This window comes from Mus musculus, chromosome 10 (assembly GCF_000001635.26).
Source record: "Mus musculus strain C57BL/6J chromosome 10, GRCm38.p6 C57BL/6J".
Taxonomy (NCBI): domain Eukaryota; kingdom Metazoa; phylum Chordata; class Mammalia; order Rodentia; family Muridae; genus Mus; species Mus musculus.
The window spans coordinates 105,738,163-105,747,857 of NC_000076.6; positions in this window are offsets into that span (position 1 = coordinate 105,738,163).

Consider the following 9,695-nt stretch of genomic DNA (forward strand, 5'->3'; position numbering starts at 1 on the left):
GAAGTGGTTACACGTATCCAAGAAAAATTGAAAACTAAAACATACATCCAGTTTATTGGTTTTTAGGGTTATGTGTGTGCGTGTGCATGTGCACAGGAGTGCACATGTATTTGTGTATTTAATATATATATATATATATATATTTACTACATATTTAAATGTATACATAAACATGTGTATGTATACATATATACAGATGTATGTGTGTGTGAATTAAATTCCTCGGCTCATGGAAACCACTATCATAAGGCAAGTACTTTGATAATGCATAAAACCAAGAATGAATTCATTCAATTTGATAGCTACAGAGAAACCAATTGAAAACAAACATTAGTTCTGTTGACAAATGAAAAATTTACCTGAAGGTTTAGGCCCTTCTTTGTATATTTGAAGAAAATACCACTTATTTGCAAAGAACGCTTCTTGGAATAATCTAGTGGCCCCTTAAAATAAAATGTGCTATAGTGTGGTAGCAAGGCATTGGGACACATGACCGATCAGTCACTAGCACAGCACCACTTGACAGCGTCCTCAAGCAACACTGAAGTAGCTATTAGAGTGGACTGGAAAGTGAAGATTCAAAATGCAGAGCACGGTTTGCAACAGCCACACCCATAGGAGACTGCAAGTCTTTAAACCAACAGGCATTTCAAGGGAATTCTGAAATATGTACTATTTAGGATTAAAATGGTTTGGTTCTGTTATTCATAAGCCTTAAATAACAAAATTGAAAGCTGGAGTGAACTTTCTTTTCATGCCTTTGGTGTTCCTGACATGGATGAAATAATATCTCCAAGTAAAACTACTTTGGCTGCCTTCTTATTTCAAAATGAGTTTATCATTAGGGAAAACTTGAAAACCACGTTGGACAAATAATCCCTTAATGCTTTTGCTGGCTAACAAGTAATTCGTCAAAGCGATCCAATTTCTACATAGCACACAAATCCTGTAAGACAGTGAGCCAGTGCATCTGTTCCTTCTGTATTTAGTCTGGATATGAACATCTTTTATTTGGGGTTGGGGAAGCCAATCCTGAGGTTGAATCCTCGAGTAGGGTAATTTAACATAAGTGACAAAATATAATTTGCAATTTCTCTCATGTGTGCTTTGCAATATTTAATTTTTCTTGGATTTACTTTATTTTGTATATGAATGCTTTGCATGTATAAACGTATGTGTACCATCAGTGTGCACGTTGCTGACAGAGGACAGAAGAAGGTGCCAACGCCAGGAATTGGAATGATGGATGGCTGTGGACCAACATCTAGGTGTTAGGAACTGAACTGGGTCTTCTGTCAGAGCAACAAGTGTTCTTAACCACTGAGCCATCTCTTGAGCTCCATGTTGCAGTAGTTTTTAAAGAGTAATCTGGTTTATTACAATTTTTCTTTGACTTAGTGCCTTTGAAAGAGCACTAATTTTCAATTGTTTTGAGGCAGGTTCTCACTATGTAGCCCTGGTTGCCTCGGAACTCACTATGCAGACCAGTCTGGTCTTGAACTCATAGAGATGATCTAACTTGTCTCTGCCTCTCTATTACTAAGATCAAAGGTATGTACCACCATGTCCAGACATAAAACTGCTATTTCATAATAACAAGCAACCCATGAAATCAATGTTATTTCAGCTTTTTAATTATAATTTTTGTAGTCTAGTAAATACTTTTTAGTTCAAAAGACACAAAAGATTTTCTGTTCCATTTTCTTCTAGGTATATTTTTAGTTTCCATTGTGTATAACATAATTATGCCAAAGACTGCTTGAGAAGAGATGCAAAGATATTAACATATGGTTAAAAGTCCATGGCATAGAAGTAGTTTGTGCATCAGAATGCCCATCTTCCACCAACTGCTTAACTCAATAAGTGTTAAATGAATGTGTGCAACTGGACAAGGATCCCTTTCCAAATCTGGAGACATAAACAGTTTATGAATGTGAGCCTTGACAGGTCACTGTTTATGTGAGCCAGTGAGTATGTCTCGAAGCAGACTAGCTTTCACCACTATAACGAAGTACTTGACGTAAGGTACATATACAGATAAAAGGTTTATTTCAGCTTAACAGTGTTGGAGTTCTGAGGCATGATTCGATGGCCCCAGTGCTTTGAGCTTTTGATAAACAAAATCATCCAGCTCACAACTACAAGGCAAAAATCATGAATAGTGGACAGGGGGTTCCATGATTCTCCAGGGGCACGTCCCAAGTCATCTGAAAACTTGATGCTTAGCTTATACCTCTTATAGGTTCAACCACCTGCTGGCAGAATCATAGTGGATGCTTGACATCAATGTAGGCCCGGGAGGAAGAGTCAGCCCCAATCTATCACAGAATATAATGCATGGTATTCTTACTCCTCTGGAGTGGCGGTTTATGGAAGAGCAGAACACCGGGAAAAGCTTTGCACAGGTCCTTTAGCCCAAAGGCTGTGAGGGTATTAGGTCGAGTGGGAAGATTCTGTTTTATACAGAGGAGGGGAACAAGAATGTTACAATTCTATGTGAAGCCTGGGGCAAAGAATAAGCAATGCAGGTTTTTAAAATGTAATTATACTTTAATTTAAAAAATTCTGCCACATATTACATCCTGACTTCAGTGTCCCCTCCCTCCTCTTTCTCCAGCATCTCTCTGTAGCCCTCTGTTCTTGCTTCACTGTCTTGTGCTCCTGGCCCTTCCAGCCACCTGTCCAGGGAATCTTTGGATCTGCAGATGTAACACACTCACACACGTTACCTTATTTTTTAAATGTCTTGGCTACCTCAAAGGAGGGGCACTCCTAAACCTTCGCCTCCTACCCCATTTCCAATCAAGGAAGTAGCCAGTGGCCGGCCACCCAAAATCTCACATGGCTGATAGGTTCTATCTCCTGCCACTCCTGTGTCCCATCCTTCTACCCTGAGACATCTGGATTCTTTCTGTTCCTCTCAGCATCCAAACTGTGCAACTCTTAGTGTTCCACCCCATGCGCAGCTATTGGCCAGTGGGATCTTTATTGATAGATCAAAAACCAATCTGGGACAAGGACCTTCAGCATCTGGACACTCAGATTCCTGATTGAGTCAAAGCTTTAGAACCACTCTCCAACATCTCTCCTCTACTACGCCTCTCCCCCTCCCCCCACCACCACCACCCAGGCCCCTCACTCTGCCTCTCCTCAGAAAAGAGTATGTCTCCTAGGGACATCAGCCCAATATAACATAACAAACTCGTATAAGACTAGGCACATATCATTGCATCAAGGCTGGATGAGGCAATCCAGTGGGAACAGAAGGGTCTCACAGTAGGCAAAAGAGCCCTCATTCCCACTGTTAGGAATCCCACAAGAATACTAAGCTACCCAGTGCAATGGAAACCTCTAAACTGGCCACCTTCTATAACTAGGCAACACCTCAAGTGGAGGGACTGAGATCCCAACAGAGCCTTTAGCCAAAGAAGCCCTCTGGCAAGGTCCTTTCATTGCCCTAAATCCTTCTTCAGCCTTTGGCTTGAGCCCCTTGCGTTCACCGCGAGAATAAAGGTGGCATGTGATTGTATTCTTTGTCCAGGGGGATACAAGTGGTTGGAACACCTGGGTGCTTACATACAGACTCAATTTCTTCATCAGCCACCCACACAAGAACAGTCCAGCTAGAGCAAAGGAGTCCCTCTCTTGATTAAATAAGCCATTAGTTATATTCAAACAAAGATGATTAGTAAGACACGTTTCTGCTTCCAGTGTGATTACAGCACTTCCATTAGCCCAGCGGCAGCAGTGTCTCCTCAGCTAATTAGGGACTAATTGACTCCTCAGCTCCGTTAAAAGCTGTGACAGCCTTCTCTGCCTCCTGTCTGCTGCCATACCTGAGGCTGTACCTCTGTGACAGGGTCACTTTCCTTTATCTCAATGGAACAAATCCTAGCTGCCCATTTCTCATTGTCTTGTGAATGATGAGGACGTGACAGGAGGGCTTTGTAGCCGAGGACGTCTCTATTTAGTCCAGGACATGTAGCCTTTGCTTAGCTATCCTGAGGGAAACCAGTAGCGTATATGTATGTATGTATGTATGTATGTATGTATGTATGTATGTATGTGCTTCTAATTGCATAGAGCACATTACAGTTTCTGAGGAAGAGGGTGCTACCTTTCCTCAAGGCTGGGGGGGTGGGGCATTAGGATGTGAATTAAATGGAAACTTCTGTAACATTTCATGATGAGACTTAACCTGGCCTTCTTCTCTTTCTGAGGCTAGGCTAGTTTTTCATTCCCAGAAAGTGTCAAGCGTGTTCACATCCTCCCTTTCTCTTGAGCATATCCGGAATGCCTTCACTACCAAGCAGAGGACAAAAAGATAGGATCACATATTTTATGCCCTTCCAACACAAAGGTTTTTAGATTAAGTGCGCTGAAGTGCACTGCATAAAGTATTGTGGAGACATAATAAAAACGAAGTGATTCGGTGATCCAAATGTGGAGGCAGAATAATAAATATTGAGGATTGCACAGGAAGTGTCGACAGCAGGAGAAAGGGAAGCTAGCCTTGTTTGGAACAGGAACGAGGGAACAATGTCCAGATGGAGATAACAATGAGCACAATTTTCTGTGTAATTTGAAAAATCTTGTTAGATAACATGCAACTAAAGATTATGCTGGCGAAGTAGCCAGGGAAAGCATTGTAGGGGATTTGAATGTTGCACTTAAGGCTTTTAGACCACATTTTTTTCATATTAGGAATCTAGATATAAAACATCTGGCATTTGTCTATCATCTATCTATCTGTCTATCTATCTACTATCTATCTGTCTGTCTGTCTGTCTGTCTGTCTGTCTATCTACTATTTATCTGTCTGTCTATCTTCTATCTATCATCTATCTATCTATCTATCTATCTATCCATCTATTATCTATCTATCATCTATCTATCTATCCATCTATCATCTATCTATCTGTCTGTCTGTCTGTCCGTCTGTCCATCTATCATCTATCTATCTATCTATCTATCTATCTATCTACTATCTATCTATCTATCTATCTATCTATCTCTATATAGCTATCATTTATCTACCATCTATTTATCTATCATCTATCTATGTATCTATCTATCAATCTACCATCTATCTATCTATCCATTATCTATCTATCTATCTATCTATCTATCTATCTATCATCTATCTATCTATATCTATCTATCTATCATTTATCTACCATCTATTTATTTATCATTTATCTATCTATTATCTATCTATCCATTATCTATCTATCTATCTATCTATCTATCTACTATCTATCTATCATCTATCTCTATATATCTATCATTTATCTACCATCTATTTATCTATCATCTATCTATCTATGTAGCTATCAATCTACCATCTATCTATCTATCCATTATCTATCTATCTATCTATCTATCTATCTATCTATCATCTATATCTATCTATCTATCTACCTACCTATCTATCTATCTATCTATCATTTATCTACCATCTATTTATTTATCATTTATCTATCCATTATCTATCCATCTATCTATCTATCTATCCATTTATCCGTCTATTCCTCTGTATGATATGAAACTAGAAGTGAAACTTTTGGAGGGAAAGAATGGGTCTAAAGACTAAAGGGATGGAAGGAAGATGAACAAGACAAGTTAATAGGAGAGGTTTCCCCTTGAATAATCTAGACATACACTCACTTACACAATTGCACATACATGCACACACACTCACACACAATGTGTGATGCAAAAACACAATGATGAAGGTTTTCTATTTCAGGGAGGGAATGAATCAGTGGAAGAAAATTACAATGATTATTATATAAGAATAAAAATGTCACAATTAAACTAACGATTTGGTACACCAAAATATTAAACACACTACTGGGGATTCCTCGTAAGCAGATGAGATGTCAGTAGTGAGGTAGGACAAGGAGCCAGATGCCAAAGAACAGAAAAAGAGTGGTTGGTCTGTGCTGAATTTAGACACTAGCCTGAGATTAGAAAGGAGTGGCAGCAGACAGATATAAAACAAGCAGAATGAACATGATTTAATTTTTTCATGGGAGAATTCTAGAATGATTTTTTCAGGTTAGGGTGGAGAAGTCCTCTCACAGGAAGAAACAGAGGGATGGTAGGATTGACCAGCATGCCTCATTTTAAACATGCTAATCTTAGAACTACAACCCTGTACTTCCTGAATGACTCCTCATGGCTTGAAAAGAAATCCACCCCTGTAATGAGGACATTAAAGGTCGTTATTCTCTAGAACTCATTAGCCTCTCTGGTTTTATCTCCACACTATTTGGATTAGTCAGTTTTCAAATTCATGTTGCTACCATGCCATTTCACATTTGTGCAATGGTTGTTTCTAGTATTTACTTATTTAATATTTAGGAATGTCTATATTCAAGAATTTTAAATTATTGGTCTCTCCCTTTCATATACCCATGTTTCCCCTAGTTGGTAGATGTGAAATAGATATGAACAAGAAGTTAATGTCACACATCTAATAAAAGACAAAATTTGAATTCAAGCTATATCATGTAATTCTTGAAACTGTCACTTCTAATCACTATTTATAAAACCTTCACACTGTCCATTCTAGAAGATTATATGTCCTTATTTTGAATCAGCTGATTTCATATGTATCTCCTCATCTACTTAATCTAGCTTCTTCAGCTTCTAAAAATCCGAGGAAACGTATCAGTGATGAGCTTCAAAGGGAATTTTTCAGTTGCATTTGCTCGCTCCGTTCAGACGGCTGGTCACTTCCCAGGCCTTGGAACAATGTCTTTCTAGTTGATGTGATGATGTGCCTCTGGTCTTTGTGCTTCCCTGGTCTTTCTATGTGAGCTTTCTTGGCCTTCTTTGTTGTTTGGCCTTCTCCATAGCTTTTTCTGTTGGAGTTCTTTCAGCAGTCAGGACTTATATTCCATTCTCCTGTCTCATCCTTTCTATGATGAGTGATCTTCATAGAACCAATTTTTATCTCCATGTTAATAATTTTTAAATTTGTAAACAATAATCATTTATGTGCTATGGTCCTTACTGAGTAGTATATTGACTACCTAAACAATTTGCTAAATTCAACTTATCCAAATTACTATCTGGAGGTCCCCTCCCCCAGCAAATACTGGGTTTTAGTGAGCCTTAATTCTATTTTACATCAAATAAACTTCACACACACACACACACACACACACACACACACACACAGAACTCATCAAACAAACAACACTAAAAGCATAGCAATAGTTTATATTAGACTTGTTCACCTTCTGAAGGCTAGAAAAATTATACTCCAAAGAAACTAGAAGCTGATCCTATAAATGGGAACTTCTCACAGGATGTGGGTATGTGCATAGCGGTCGGAGGATTCAAAGTCATTGAGTCCTCTTTTGGAGAGGATGCTATCAAGAAGCTGAGAGGACCCAAAGCTTAATCCTAGTCTATAAACCTGATCTCCAGCCGGGCGTGGTGGCGCACGCCTTTAATCCCAGCACTCGGGAGGCAGAGGCAGGCGGATTTCTGAGTTCAAGGCCAGCCTGGTCTACAGAGTGAGTTCCAGGACAGCCAGGGCTATACAGAGAAACCCTGTCTCGAAAAACCAAAAAAAAAAAAAAAAAAAACCTGATCTCCAAGAGGACTGGCAGTCATGGGAGAGTACTGCAGCAGTCACTGCTGCTGATAAAGGAGGAAAGAAAAAACGGGATTTCCAATTTATCAGCTAGTTCACTTAGTGGCCTTTCTGAATATAGTCATTATTTATTTATTTTGAATTTTAAAGTCTTCAAATTTTTATCTAAGTGACTTTTCTAATGTAGAAATTAAGCAAATGTCTATCACATCAGAAATTCGAATTTTCTTTACATCTGTGTCTTAGAGTTTTTATTGCTGCAATGAAACTCCATGAAGAAAAAAAAAAAAAAAAGCAAGTTGAGGAGGATAGAATTGTTCAGCTTACACTTCCATATTGCTGTTCATAATTGAAGGAAGTCAGGGCAGGAGCTCACACAGGGCAGGATCCTGGAGGGAGGAGCTAATGCAGAGGCCATGTATGGGTGCTGCTTCCTGGCTTGCTCAGCCTGCTTTCTTATAGAACCCAGGGCCACCACAGCCTAAGGATGACACCACCCACAATGGGCTGAGCCCCTTCCACACTGATCACTAATTGAGAAAATGCCTTACAGCAGGATCACATAGAGGCATTTCCTCACCTGAGACGCCTTCCTCTCTGATGAGTTGACACAAAACCAGCCAGTACCATGTGATTTTAGTTGTATTTATCTTTTCCTTCATTTTTACTGGGTTACTACAAAAATAAAGTCAAATAATCTACTCACCTACGAAAGTGTCTTATCTCACTGGGAAACCGTAAGTTGTATTTATTTAGAGGTAGGTCACATGGGCACCATTAATTGTTTATGGCCTCAATGTTTATGTGGTGAGTGAAAGCATTTTTTAAAGGGTTATTGAAAAGGTCAGAAGAACAGGATAGAGATCATTAAAATAACTAAGGAGTAAGACAGCAGTTAAATGGTTAGATTTTTCAGGTTAGAAGCCTTGACTTTGACACTTTATTATTATTATTATTATTAATTTTATAGCTTTCTCTACCTTTCTTTATTTGGAGCCAGCTGCTTGTCATCTGCATAACTCAACTCCCTTTTCTGTAAAGCACTAGAAATACTATAGCCTTTTCCTCTTAGGATTATTTTAAGGATTATAAACCATTTGGAGTGCTTAGAGTGGTACCTATCACAGAGGAGGCACACAGTCAATATCTGTTTGGCATTATTATACTTCACTGTGCCATTTTGCACATTCAAAAGCTTTTAAATATTGAGTTGTTGCCAAGGAAACTGTGCATGAATGATATGCATGTATGGAACAAAGATCCAATCACATCTAATTTTTTTCCAAACAGCTTAGGTCATGAGAAAATTGCTTCAGAGAGAGTTGCTTGCGGAATTATGTTAATGTATAGTATGCTTTATTTTTACATCAGTTAGAATAAGAGACTTTCGAAACTGTCAAAAAATGACATGTTCCTGCTTGCCAGGAAGGACTTATATAACACCTTAGAGCTGTGTATGAGGCCAATAAATGGAAATTCCGAGGGGCTCTGTGAAATCTATAACTAAAGTGGACACATTTTTCTATTGCTGTCAACATGGCCATTTTGACACCTATTAGTTTATACAAGTGAGTAAGGTAATTCTTTATTATGCTATCTATTTCCACTAGGCTTCTTGATCCTTCAGAATTTCAGTTGAATTGTATACCTTTTGCATATTCTAGTTTAGAGGTAACTTTTTGGGGATGGGAAGACAGTTTAAGATATTTAAGTGATAGACATTTTTTTTTTTAGTTACATAGGGCACATAGAAAGCAGCCTATATATACCCGGTGAGTGATCATTTGTGCATCAGTGGAAGGTATTTGAAATAATTTTCCTGGCACATTTATGTATATGCATGCATATATGTAAATTATTTTTAACCGTGGGTAGCTTTCAAATGAGTGAGACTCAGACTATGATTTATCAGTTTAGCTTAGCCCAATTACTAGGGGGGGGTGCCCCTAATCTATATTTCTATTTGCTAGACTGCTAATTCCCACTGTGCTTTGCAAATACGTTTAGAGTCTTTCCAGGTCATTTCTGCTCCAGTAGTCAGTCCTGGGGGGAACCTTTTACTCAGACACATCCAATGAAGACCTCT